This window comes from Arachis duranensis, chromosome 5 (genome assembly GCF_000817695.3).
Source record: "Arachis duranensis cultivar V14167 chromosome 5, aradu.V14167.gnm2.J7QH, whole genome shotgun sequence".
Classification (NCBI taxonomy): domain Eukaryota; kingdom Viridiplantae; phylum Streptophyta; class Magnoliopsida; order Fabales; family Fabaceae; genus Arachis; species Arachis duranensis.
In genome coordinates this window covers 6,208,468-6,223,109 of record NC_029776.3, presented here as the reverse complement: position 1 = coordinate 6,223,109, position 14,642 = coordinate 6,208,468, and positions in this window count along the sequence as shown.

Here is a 14,642-nt window from a genome sequence, read left to right as displayed (position 1 = left end):
GAAAAAACGGTGAGTTGGGATTATGGTTTTAATGGGATGAATAAGGGTTGCTGTTGGAGGAAAAAATATGATTAAAACGGGCTTAAGTGTTGGCCCAATAAGCAAATGGTTGGCACATGTGAAAAAGGAAGGACAATGGGCTGCTCCTCATCTACCGCCAGCCCATTTCACGCTGACGAGGCAACGGAAGCCTTGTTCATGCGTTCAGGTTGGGTTGGTCTCCATCCGGATGGGTGCTCTCCTTCTTCTAGGTTGTGCGCTGCTGCAGAGGTGAACGTGGATGCTGGTGGCACGTTTGGACCACGAGGCAAGGGCGACCTTCGAGCCGACAAGCAAAAACGCTGTTGGGTTGAGCACGGCGTTGTAGGTGCAGCTGTAGGTGTTAAGGCAGGGAACCGCAGGGCTGTTATGGAATTAATGGGCTGCCTCCAAACGCCCTCAGTAAACTCTTCGCCGATGATGTCAGGTTCGGTTCCTCCAAGATAGATGGGCTCGAAGGAGACACCAAGGAGATGGAGTCAACGCTGGGGAATGAGATTGTAGACAGCAAGGATAGGATCTGTGAAGATGCTAACAAAGTACTAGAAGACAGTGTGACTCTGTCTGGTGCAAGGCTAGATGAGGGCAGTGGCAATAATGGGGCAGGCGTGGATATTGGCTCTGGGCAACAGGGGCTCAGTGGTGGAAAGGCTCTGGAAACAGAAGAGCATATGATCGAAAATCGAAGGGCATGGGAGTTGGCTGTAGAATTCGGAGCAGTGCAGTACGATGAAGATGATGACATAATGGCGATTCTACAAGAATAGAATGAAGTGCTAGCTCAAAAGAGGAGGTTGGGAAAGCAGAAAGAAAAGGCACGAAGGTGTAGACCGAAAAAGTTAAAAAATGTGTGTAATAAAGGTTTAATATGATTTTTAGCTCTTGGAATGTTAGGGGATTAGGGGGTGGGTAAGTTGAGTATGGTAAAAGAGCTAAAAAAGAAACAGAAACCGAACATATTGGGTTTGGTTGATTCTAAAATGCAAGTTGTGACTAAGTTTGATGTAGTACGTATTTGGGGAAGCGATGCTGTGGGGTGGGAGTATGTAGGATCGGAAGGCACTTCAGGGTGTTGTTGTTAATGTGGGATGACATGATGTTTAGAATGAATAACTGTTATAAAGGGGAGAGATGGTTATGTATTGAAGGAGTCCTTATGAAAAATGATTTTCATTGTGCTTTTTGCATGGTATATGGTGCTCATACTAGAGTGAAAAAACTTGCTGTGTGGAAAGAGCTGAGTTTTATAGCTGGCTTATGTCAAGTCTCGATATGCTACATGGGTGACTTTAATGAGGTTATATAGATTGAAGAGAGAAAAGGTCAGGACAGGTTAACAGCGCCTGCAGAAGATTTTAAGAGTTGGATATAAGATATGCAGTTAGTGGATTTACCATTGAATGATCGTAAATTTACATGGTTTAGAGGCCGCTCTTACAGCCGCATTGATAGAGTTCTAGTGAGTGTAGAATGGATGGAGGAGTTTTCAGAGATTCGGTTGAGAGGGGGACCAAGAGGCCTGTCAGATCATTGTCCAATTGTAATGGAGGATACCATTTTCAGAGATGGCCCACGTCCCTTTCGAAGCTTAGATTCCTGGTTTACACATGAAGGTTTCCTAAGTATGGTAAGGGAAGAATGGAGGAATCTTGGTGAGGTATAGTTCATAGATAAGTTGAAGGCTTTAACGGTGCCTTTAGGAAGATGGCATAAGGATAAATTTGGTGACATGGATAAGAAAATTCAGCGCTTTGAGGAGGAGATTAGGAAGATAGATGACTTGGTAGGAAATTGAGTGTAATATGGTACAATGGAGGCTAGAAAGAAGGCTCTAGTAAGCTGTTGCAAGCAGTGGTATGTCAGAAAAGAATTACACTAGAAGCAGATATCACGCTCCAGGCATGCAAAGGATATGGATAAGAACACTAGGTACTTCCATAATTTGGCATCAGCAAGAATAAGGAACAATAGACTTGATGCTCTGGTAATTAATGGAAGGTTGATAAGAAATCAAGTTCGGATCAAGATTGCTATCAGAGATTTTTATAAATATCTGTATCACCAGGAGAGATCTCTGGTTGTGGGTTTTAGGGACGGTCTGGTAAATCGGATTGATGAAGAAGATTCGATAGCTCTGGAGAGAATACCGACAATGGGGGAGATTAGAGAAGCTGTTTGAGATTGTAAATCATCCAAGACTCCAGGAAGTGATGGGTATAACATGAATTTCATTAAGAAGTGCTGGGAGATTGGCACAGAGTTCATGACAGCTGTTCTGGATTTTTTTGATCGTCAAAACTACCTTCTGATTTCAATATTACTTGGGTGGCCCTTGCACTGAAGTTCACCGGAGCCAAGAAGATCAAGGACCTTCGGCCGATCAGAATGGTAGGTTGTGTTTACAAGGTAATCTCCAAAGTGATGGTTAGGAGGATGAGATCGGCCATCCCAGGTCTAGTTGGGGAGACTCAGAGCGCATTTATGAAGGGTCGGAAAATACATGATGGGACTCTTATTGCATGCGAAACAATACACTAGTTAAAGACGAGAAAGAAGTAAGCAACAATAATTAAATTAGACTTTCAGAAAGCTTATGACCGGGTGAAATGGAGTTTTGTGGATATTGTCCTACAGAAGATGGGCTTTAGTTGGAGATGGAGGGCATGGGTGACGGAGTGTGTTGGTATAGCGTCGATGTCAATCCTGATAAATGGTTCACCATCTAAATCTTTTAAGATGGAGAGGGGATTGTGACAAGGTGATCCTCTATCTCCATTTTTGTTTGTTCTGGTTGTTGATGTCCTGCATAAGATGATAAGGGAAGCAGTCAGGAACAAACATATTTTGTCGCTACTGGTTGGAAAAGGGCAATATAGAGTTATCACACATATAGTTTGCAGATGACACTATTTTGTTCTGTCCACCAGAGGAGGAGACCATCAGAAACTATGCCAGGTTGCTAAGGTGCTTTGAGATGATGTTAGGGTTATCTATTAACTTTGATAAATCAAGTTTAATCCCAATCAACTGCGAACAGTAGTGAACTCACAACATGTGCAACTTATTGGGATGCAAGGAGGCCAGCCTTCCAGTCAGATATCTTGACATTTCTTTAGGAGTGAACCCAAAAGACTGGTCAGGACTTGGAAACCAATAATTGACAAGGTTGAGGAGAAGCTCAGCTTGTGGAAGGCAAAAGTGCTCAATAAAGCGGGTAAGTGGTGGATGATAAATGTCGGCGAAGTTTGGAGCTGCCGTCGCCGTCGCTGAAAGAAAGGAGAGAGGGGCTGCGATGAGAGAGAAGAGGGAAAAGAGACCACGCCGCTAGGGCTCGCCGCCGCCATCGGGTCGTCCTCGGTAGACTACGCTGCTGAGCCGTTGTCGCCGATTTGACCTCGCTGCTGCTCCGTTGGTTCTGCTTCTTCTTCTGAATCTGCTTCCTTCTTCTTCTTGGAGTTGCCGGCGTCGGCAAAACTTGGAGCTGCCATTGCCATCGCCGTTGCCGTCGCCGTCGTGAGCCAGGGAGAGAGCCTTGACTTCTGCTCCGCTACTCTTCACCGCCTCGCCGCCTCTGCTTCTTGCTTCGATCTCTATTTTTGCTTCGTCTTCTGCTTCTTCGGCTTCTGCATCTTCTGAGTTTGCTTCTGTATCTTCTGTATCTTCTGCTTCTGCATCTTCTTTGTTGAAGCTAGATTTGATTTGTTGAATCATTGTTGGTTTTGTTCTTGTTTTGATTTCTGAATTGCTGTTGATTGATTTTGTTCTTTTTTTTATTTCTGAATTGTTGTTGGATTTGTTGAATCTGGTTTTTGTTCTTGTATTTTTAATTTGTTAATAGAAGAAGTTGTTGTTGTTTAGTGTTCTTGGTGTTGGTGTTGGTTGATGTTGGTGGTGGTGTTTGTGTTGGTGTTGGTGTTGGTGGTGGTGGTGGTGCCGGTGGTGGTGTTGGTGCCGGTGCCGGTGGTGGTGGTGGTGTTTAGGGGTGTTCGCAGTGCGGTTTGGATCGGTTTTAAGGGAAAAAGTCATCCGATCCGAACGTGTAATTTATGTGCGGTGCGGTTTGGTTTGGATGAACTTTTTTTGGAAATCCGATCCGATCCTATCCGATTACAAGCGGTTTGGATCGGTTTGAATCCGCGGTTTTTTAAATAAAAAAATAATAACTTAATTTATAGAGTTGATAACCTGTCCAACTATCATACAAAATAATAAAACGTAAATTTCATAAAACATTATAAAGCAACATATCCAAATATCCAACAATCCAATTATCCAACAACAAGTCTTGAATAATAATTCTTCAACATAAAAACAACTAAAAAGTCTCAACAACATAAAATTAAATAACATAACAAAGTCTTAATAAAAACATAACATAAAAAACTCCAAGCTGAGAAGTAAAGCACCGATCACTAATCAGATTCATCACCAGAGTATTCTTCATCTATTAGTTGAGGAATTGGCTCAAGCTCTACAATAAAATATAATAAAATAAATATTAGTAACTTAAACATATTATCAAGTAATAAAATAAAATAAAGAACATTATTTTTCTCAAGTTTTTCAAATTCTTCAAAAGACTCCTCAAGGTCAATTGGCAATGAATTGGCTCGAAACCAATTTTGTGCACAAATCAAAGCTTCAATAGTTTTTGGGGTAAGAGAGCTTCTATATTGATTAAGCACTCTACCTCCAGTGCTAAAGGCGGATTCAGAAGCAACCGTTGACACCGGCATAGCTAGAATATCTCTCGTAATTTGACTTAGAACATGATATTTGTAATTATTAGAGCTCACTTTCCACCAAGTTAAAATATCAAAACTACTTGGATCAACTGGTTTCTCCAAGGACTCCATGAGATATAAATCCACTTCATTTGTGTTGACACTCTCACTTGCTTGTACATCATTTTCAAATGCTGCTGCAAAGCAAACATCATCAAAGGCACTATCATCCATATCCACATCTTGGTTGTGTTGTGCAGATTGGTGTGCTTGATCACTATTGAGAGCAACCCTATAGCTGTTGAACAAGCCATTAAATACTTCCTTCACTTTACCACATAAGAAATCAGCATCCTCCTTCTCAAACAACCTTTGAAAACTCCACTCAACAAACTTAATCTTATATCTAGGGTCAAGTACCACATCAACTTAATTTTAAATCTTATATCTTAATCTCATCGGCAACATTTGCTTTGCCCCTCCTCCTCTTAGATCTAGTTCCTTCATTGTTCTGATCACTGCGTGGCGGCAGCGATGGCAGCTGCATCTGTGTCTGTGTTTGTGGCTGGGACTGTGGATGTGGCAGCAGCATCAACTCCGACTATCCCGAAGATCTAACTGATTCAAAAGTGGAGGGGTAGCACTAGTAAATCCTGGGTCACTACTTTGAACATCCTGTGATAACCAAAATCAATTTGTTATTTTAATATTTTTTCAAATAATCAACATATTGAATTGTTACTAACATATACATTCCAAAATAAGAAGATTACCTCAGGATATGAAGTTGACATTGTTGATCTTCAAATTAAAAGTTAAAATCAACTGAACAAATATAAAATCTGCAAAAGTACAACAAAAAATTTAATATAATAGATTGTCAAAAATAACAAATTTAACATAATAAATTGTCAAAGTAAAAAGAACAGATTGACTTCAAATTCAATACATTAACAAAAAATCAGAAATAGAGAAAAAAAACAGTTTCTTTTTATTTTTAATAAAAATGTCATCAAGAAAACAGAGTTGGTGGTGGTTCGTAGATATTATTATTACAACTATGGTTTAAACATCAAAGACACAGATAATGTTGATCATCATATAAAAAAATAAAAAATAAAAACTCACCGAGAAGAGGAGGCAAAAATGACGTCGAAGAGGAGCGGCGGATGGCGTCGGCAACTTGGCATGTGGTGGTGAGAGTGAGTGAGATCTGAGCCGAGGTGTATGTAATGTGAGTCTGTGACGGTAAGATACAGGGTTTGTGTTTCTTTGTGGGAAAGGGAAAATGGAGAATGACTGAATGAGTGTGTGCAATACTGCGCTGTGGCCTGTGGGTGATTAGGTCTAGGCTTGGTGGGGGAAATTAAGGAAGAACCGAAAACCAAACTGAACCGCAATAAAACCGATCCAAAATCCAAAAAAAAAATCTAAAATTGAGTGGTTTAAAATGATTTTCGGTTTGAATCGGTGCAGTTTCGCGATTTTTTTTGGACTGGTTTGGATGTGAACACCCCTAGTGGTGTTGGTAGTGGTAGTGGTGGTGGTGTTGGTGTTGGTGGTGGTAGTGGTGAGGGTATTTTTGTCCAAAAAAACTAAAATGACGATTTTAATACGAAAAAAAACGTTAAGGATGATTCTAAATCGGAAATTAGGATGGGACAGTTTTGATTCTGACCCTCAACATTAGGGACCAAAACAATACTTATCCCCATCATAAAGCATTAATTAATCATAAATGAAAATTTACTCTCCTTCATTTACTCACACCCATTTGACATGTTTTTCATTATCTTTTTAACTTCTCTTTCCACCAATTCATCTTCTCTAAAAAATTACCCCAATTTCAAATTTTGAACTTCCTCATACGAAATGGTAAAAAAAAACTTTTACTTATTGAAAGAGAATTTCTTACCATCACTTCACCTTCTACACTTCTATCCTCAAAACTTCATCTCCTCTTTTCCTCCGAATTATCTGCACCACCCGTTTGTTATTATACTTCACAATCACCAACCTTTCACTTTCATACATCAATGGCTTCTTCTTCAACTCACAATGGAAGCATTGCCCGAGACAAGGGCAAAGGTCCTGTGGCTCAAGCTCAAGAACCACCAACTCTATAGGTACTCAACCAAATCAATGATGACATCATTGAAGACCCCATCCTCAACCTGATGATAAAAGGATTCTCATCCCATTCACCATTGACAACAAGACATGCTGTTTTATTGGCCCCATCCAAACCCTAGAGCGTGCCAATAAACGGCTTAATTTCTTCCCTAATGCTGAGAATGAAGATTTGCTCATCAAAGAAGACCTTCTCGTTACTCTTTTTATCGAACACAAGAAATCTTTTAGGAATAACCCATTACTCCTCGAGGGGCTGACATTCGAGCCTAGGACAGGCATCTCGATTCAGTAAAAAGTAACACTTGGAGGGCCTTTAGCATTCATGACCTCCTCTGACTTTTTCATTTCTCTCCTACTGCCCACCATTGAATGATTGGAGCAGCTATGAGCTTTTGGAACAAAACAACCAACAATTTTCATCCCCCCTATGGGATGGAGGGACCTTCTTTACTCGATGTGGCTGCCATAATTGGACTTCCAATAAATTTTTCAGAATTAACTTCCAATATACAACCGAATCAAACCTATAAGGTAATTCACAGGAATTCCTATAGTGATTTTATCATTTAAAATATGGGGCATGGAAATGATCATGTGACTGACGAAGAAAATGTTGCTTTCTTGTATTACTGGTTAAATGCAATTGTTTTCTGCTCGAAGAGTGTCCAAATGCAGAAATTGTTTCTCTCTCTGGCTGCCATTTTACATAAAGGCCACACTTTCAATTTGGCCAAATTGGTTTTGGGGAACTTGTTTGATGAACTTGGCCACCTGGTTGATTGTCTCCTAACTAATTCATCGATTAATGTGGGAGGCCCCTTTTGGCTCCTCCAACTTTGGTTAAGCGCTGTGTTCGAGAAGTACATGCAACAGGATGGAGACAGAGGTTCAGAAAAATAACACATCAAAGGATTTTGATTGGCCCCTGCTCAACCCAATTTTGAGAATGCCAATTCAATCGAAGATTTATTCTGGCTGTCTTCTCTCTCTTCCACTACTCCTGCAAAAGTTTCAATAATAATGACTTGAACTTTACTCCTTTCTTGTGTCGAAATCGTGGTCCCCAGTGGCTCGAACGCCTTCTCTTTTCTTTTGATGACAAAGAGAATGAAATTGCCAACAAAACTTGGGCAAATTTCCTTGCCGTTCTGGTAATTCCAATCGGATTACCTCAATACAAAAAAGAACAATTCATGACAATTCTTTATGCTCCTCATTATATTGCTAGGCAACTAGGTTTCTCTCAAGCCATTCTTATTCCCATTCCTCGAAATGACCATGCCCTTTGTCATATCGAGTTTACCTCGAAAGAAGACATTGATTATTGCCTTTCAACCAACCAACAACACAGGGATAACTATACTCATATTCTTTATGAGCGTAGTTCATATATTACCAAATCTTTTACCGAATGGTGGACTGAGTATTATTCTCAATTCAATCGCACCTTCAACCTAATCAAAAGCTTATCGATAAAAATTGTCCCTGCTGCCAAAAGCTCACCGAAAAGGAATTTGAAAAGAAAAATCGAAGCTGCAGCACAACAAAGACAACAAAAAAAATCCAAAAGGTTTCCACGAAAGTCTCTAAAAAGGTAAACCTTCAATCAAACATTTCTGCATCTCTTTTACCATACTTGTTCAAGCATTCCTTATTTTTCAAACTTTTAATTATTGTCAGATACACTCGTCAAGTGAGAACTCTTCTGATGAGTGAGACTCAAACAAACAAATTTGCTTCTTCGAATGAGTCAAATTCAGAGGATTCATCAGCAGCTGCCACATTCCTTAATCTCATTCAAAGGAAATCTATTCATGTATGCTTTTATTCCTTTCATATTTCTCACATAAACCTGAATTATTTATCTCATAAACACCTTAAAATTTCAGGCTAAAAAGGTTGCTCAATCTGTTTCCTCTTCTTCTTTCATCCCCAAATCAAAGAATCAAGAGAACCAGCTAAGACCAGAGCCACAAGGATCTCACTCTTCTACTCAAACTGTAATCTCAGCTGAGCCTATATAAATCATCCTTCCATCTATGACTGAAGTACCACCCTTAGTTGATTTAACTCAAGAACACCTTCAATTGCCACAAGGACCAACCATTGAGAATCCTTACCAACCCAGAAAAGACCATTGAACTTTCTTCTTCATATGACCCTGAGCCATCAATTAAAATTCCTGATGTCACTTTTAAACCTCTGATTCTGATCTGGTTAAACTTATGGCTGTTCTCACACAGATTGCTCAAGAGGATGAAGTTCCTATCTCAAACTCAGCCACTGATGACCATTCCACATCTAGTCTTTCCACTAAGCTTAGCCAACATGCTTTTCAACAATTAACCACCATTCTGAGGCTCTTGACATATCCCCTCACCGAATGGACCAGTCAGCCAAACTTGAATTCTCTTCTATCTGACATTCTGAGCTCTTCTCTCGAATTCCAAGTCCCTCCTCAATTTTCTTCCTTAATGAAAAGGTTTATAAAGGTCTCGAACAGTTGCATCATCATTGAAGATAAGTTGCAAGAGACCAAAGATAAAGTGGTCAAAATCAGAACCAAATCGGAAAAGATTGAAACATCTCGTCAGTCAATGAAGCAATCACGTAAGGAGTATTATTTGAGAATTACTCAAGCTATTAGTGCTCAAGCCTATTTCAACAAACGAGAAGAGAAACATGAGACAGAACTAGCCCGTAATGGACAAGAGCTAGACAGAATTCAAAAAAGAAAAACTGCATTGGCTAAACCCTTGGCTGTGGTACAACACAAGTAACAGAAAATCTTCAAGGAGCTTTACATAGAAAAAACAAGACAAGAAGAAATAAATAAACAATTCAACAAGGCTCGGAATGAGGAGCATGAACAAGTCGAAGCATATTCTTCCCTAGATAGTGAAGGGGTTCAACTTTATTCTGAACTTCAAGAACTTTTGGCACCTCATACTCCACCGATTTGAAACTCTTAATATGTATAACTTTTTGTTTCTTTGTTTTATGCATATACTTCTAGTATTGATCTCCCAATCATTGATACTGTTTCAAATATTTTTTATTTATTGACTTGATCACGTTCCCTGAATCAATATCCTTAATTCGATATGCATTCCCAGAATACAAGTTAATCACCTGAAAATGTCCTTCCTAATTATGGGACCATTTACTAGGAAATTTTGATTTTTTTTCAATTGGCAATATAACTTTCAATACCAATTCCCCTATAATAAAATACTTCTCTTTTACTTGATGATTAAAAATTCGAGCAATGTTATCTTTCTGCCAAATCATATATTCAAGTGCTAGAATACATTCTAAGTTCAAGTCATTCAACTCATCATACATTGCATTCCAATAATCCTCGACTAGCAAGTTATTTTACTTCATTATTCTTAAGGTATTAAGATTAATTTTCATTGGCAACACTGCATCGTGACCATATACCAACTTATAAGGAGAAGTGTCTGTTGCATCTCTTGGTGAATTTTGTTAAGCCCATAATACTTTACTCAAAGTCTCATGCTAAGTTCGAGGCTTACAACCAATTTGCTTCTTAATCAAATTGATCAATATTTTATTTGATGCCTCGACTTGTCCATTAGATTGTGCATAATAGGGAGTCGAAGTAACCATATTAATATTTCTTGAAGCAGCAAAATTCTTAATATGTTGACCAGTAAACATAGTTTCCTGGTTAATACTGAGAGTTTGGGGTATTCCAAATCGATGAATTATATACTCCTCAATGAAGTCTATAATTTCATTTGCCCAACCTCTATTAAAGGAACAACCTCGACCCATTCCGTAAAATAGTCAATTGCCACTAAAATAAACTTATGGTTTTTCGACGACGGTGGGTATATTATTCCAATTAAATCCAAAGCCCAACCTCGAATAGACCATGGTTTAATAACCGAATGTAACTCGGAGGCTGGGATCCGTTGTATCACCCATGTCGTTGACATTCCTGGTATGCTTTCACATAATCGATGCAGTCTTTAATCATAGAAGGCTAATAAACATGGTTTCGTCGAAGTACCCACTTCATTTTCATTCCACCCAGATGGGCACCACAAATACCTCTATGAACTTCTCCCAAAGTAATATCTTTGTCTGATTGACTTAAACATCTAGAATGTTCTCCATCAATACCCTTTCTGTACAACTCATGGGCCATCAATACAAAATTCATTGCTTTGAACTTTACTTTCCTGTCAATTTGAATATTAGGATCTTTTAGATACTCAGCAATGGGTTTTCTCCAATCATCATCATCTCATTCATCTTAAGTCAAAGCCTCTCTTTCATTAACAGGCACTAAAAATTTACGAACCCCCTGCTAATCTTTCCAACGTTCCAGAGAATACTTTGTATCTCGATGCAATTTGGACTAACTCATTAGCAATTTCATTTTGAACCCTTGGAATATGAACCAATGAAACTTTTCAAAAGGATGCCAAGAACACCCATGCTATCGAAAGATACTTTTGTAATTTTTCATTATTACACTTGAATTCTTTTGATAACAGCTTCAAGACCAACTGGGAATCTCCAAATATCTGAATATTTAAAGCCCTTTACTGACCAAAATTTCGAGACCTAATACTAAATCCTCGTATTCAGCCACATTATTTGAAAAAGGGTACTTTAATTCGAAGAGAAATTCCGAGAGAACACCTTCTGGTGAAATAATTAAAATTCCTACCCCAACACCATCTTTATGTTTTGAGCCATCCAAATATAACTTTCAAGAGTCAACAAGTACATCAATTATGTTTGTCCCTAGGCATTGGGATTATTCGAATGAAATTCGCAATGACCTAGCCCTTCACAACCTTAGCTAGAATGTATTGCAAGTCAAATTCTATCAAAGCCAACATCCATTTTCCTAATCGACCTCTCAATATAGGATATGATAACATGTATTTGATTAAGTCGGTATGTGCAATCACATGCATAGTTTTGGCAACCATATAACACTTTAAAATTTCATACAGATTTAATAAAGAGATAGACACAATTTCTAAACAGATGAATATCTTATTTTGATATCAGTTAACACCCTACTAAGGTAATAAATGACTCGCTCATGTCATTTCTTATCATCTTGAGCCAACATGCATCTAATGATATCCATCGATGCTGCAATATATAATTTTAAAAGCTCGTAAGGACGAACAGTTGCCATTACTGGTGTTTTGAACAGATAAGCTTTAATCGAATCAAAAGCTTCTTGTTGTTCATCTGTCCATGTAAACTTTTCATCATCTTTCAGTTTTACTAAGAGTGTAAATATCCGAGTTCGACCTGAGAGGTTTGATATAAACCTTCTAAGTTAATTAACCTTTCCAAGAAAAGATTGCACTTCCTTTTTCGACTTAGGAGGAGGTAACTCTAAGTTTGTGTTATCTTTATTTTTATCAATAGCAATCCCCTTCTTACGAACCACGAATTTTAGGAAATTCCCTGCAGACACACCAAATGCACACTTTAAAGGGTTCAGTTTTAATCCTTTTCTTCGCATTGTGTTAAATGCCTAAGTCAAATGATTGAGATGTTGGTTCATAGAACTTGATTTAACCATAACATCATCAATATAATCCTTTATAATTTTTCCAATGAACTCATGGAAAATAGCATTCATGGCATGTTGATATGTAGCGCCAACATTCTTTAGACCAAATGGCATAATCACCCATTCATATGTGCCTAATGCTCCAGGCCATTGAAAAGCAGTTTTGGACACATCAGCTTCTGCAATAAAAATCTGGTTATACCCTGAATAACTGTCCATAAAACTTAGGATTTCATTACCTGCAATAGAATTAATTAACATGTCTGCTGTAGGCATAAAATGTTCATCCTTTGGAGTAGTATTATTTAAATCTCAAAAGTTTATGCATACTCTCAATTTTCCATTCTTCTTCGTTATGGAAATAATATTCGAAACCCGTTCCACATAACGTGCAGTTCGAATAAATTTTGCTTTAATCAAACGCTCAATCTCTTCTTTGATCTTTTGATTTATTTTAGGAGCAAATCGTCGAGGTGATTGCTTCACTGGTCGAGCAAATGGTTTTAATGCTAATCAATGTTTCACAAGAGAACAATCGAGACCAGGTATCTCATGATAATCCCAAGCAAAACAGTCTTTAAATTCATGTAAAAGATTAAGTAAGTCGGTCCGACATGGTTCCACGAGATTCTTACATATGTAAGTGATTCAAGCATCATTATCAGATTCCAAATTAACTTCTTCTAAAGAATCTTGTGACTCAAAACCTTTTGTAACTTCATCATCTTTTATTGAATATTTTTCGAAACCCAAAGGCTCTAAATCGTAAATGCAATCAAAAGACAAATCAACAGATTCATTAGAATTGAAACATGCTTTATTATCAATCATTTCCACAATTGAGGTTTTCTCGATACAATGTACCTCTGCTATATCGACAGCGGTTTGAATGATAACATTATCAAATTTAGGAAAGCAAAAGGAACCTAAACCATGACTAAATTTGATCGAAGCAATCGAATCTGTACTACAAACTGAAAAAGATGAAACTACATCCCTAAATTACTCAACTTCATCAGAAGAATCACTTTTATTTTCAACAAAAGAAAAACTACTTAAATAATATCTTGAAATTACTAGGTAATTTGAGACGTCTTGTTCATTAGCCATGTAAGGACGTATTCAAATCACCTCTTATGCTGAGCAGTCCCAATCTGTTGGAGGAACGTCAAGTCTTGGATGACGAATCTTCACATTTAGGCCTTCTGAAGCCAGAAAGCAACCTTTACAGTTGTACGAAGTGAGCACCTTTTCGACATTCAAAGGCTTTAATTTAGGACTATATACCTTGAAATCGACATGCAGTTGTTCGACATATAGATTCGAATCAACTTTAATCACTTCAGGCTTCCCTTTGTCTGTCCATAAAAGGACACTCTAATGCATAATGAATGGTATTGCCCCGATTCCATGGATCTAGTCACATCCCAACAAAGCGTTATAGCTAGCATTCGATGACACTACCACAAAGATAGTGTTTCGATCAGAAGACCCACTTTCACCCCAAGGGTAACCAAACCTTTTGCAGGGCTAGAAGCTCCACTATAATCGGTCACAAAAATATTAGTGGGAATCAAATCATCAGGATGCTTGCCTATCTTCATCAGCATTCTCTCCGGCAACAAACTAATCCCTGTTCCTCTATCGACGAAGACCTTGTTAACTTTAATTCCACTCATCACTGCTGTGTCATGCAGAGGACGAAGATGAGATTTTTGTGTCTTAGAAGGTCTCTGGAAATAAGTCGGTTCATCCTCATACCGAATGAATGAAAAAGCACCATCATCATCTACATCATAGTCTTCATTGGAATTTCCGTCATATTCTCCCAAGTACTCAGTCGAAATTATCGAAATGGTACTCACCATTTTATCATCACCCTCTTCGAAAAACTCTTCGTCCAAGTCAATTTCTTTCTCCTTAACAGCTTATTGAATAACTACCACCGCTTTAACTTTATTAAGTTTAGTAGGGGATGGAATCTCCTTCGAATATGTCTACCCATCAATAGGAAAAACAACTCTCGAATGCATAGAAAGAATTATCCCATTATCTTTATCACCTTAGAATGGCCTCGATAACTGGCATCCATTTCTTCTTCTTCCTCTCTGATTCTCTCTGGCACGACCACGAAAATAAGAGTACTGACCTCAAGTAAGACCTCGATGGCC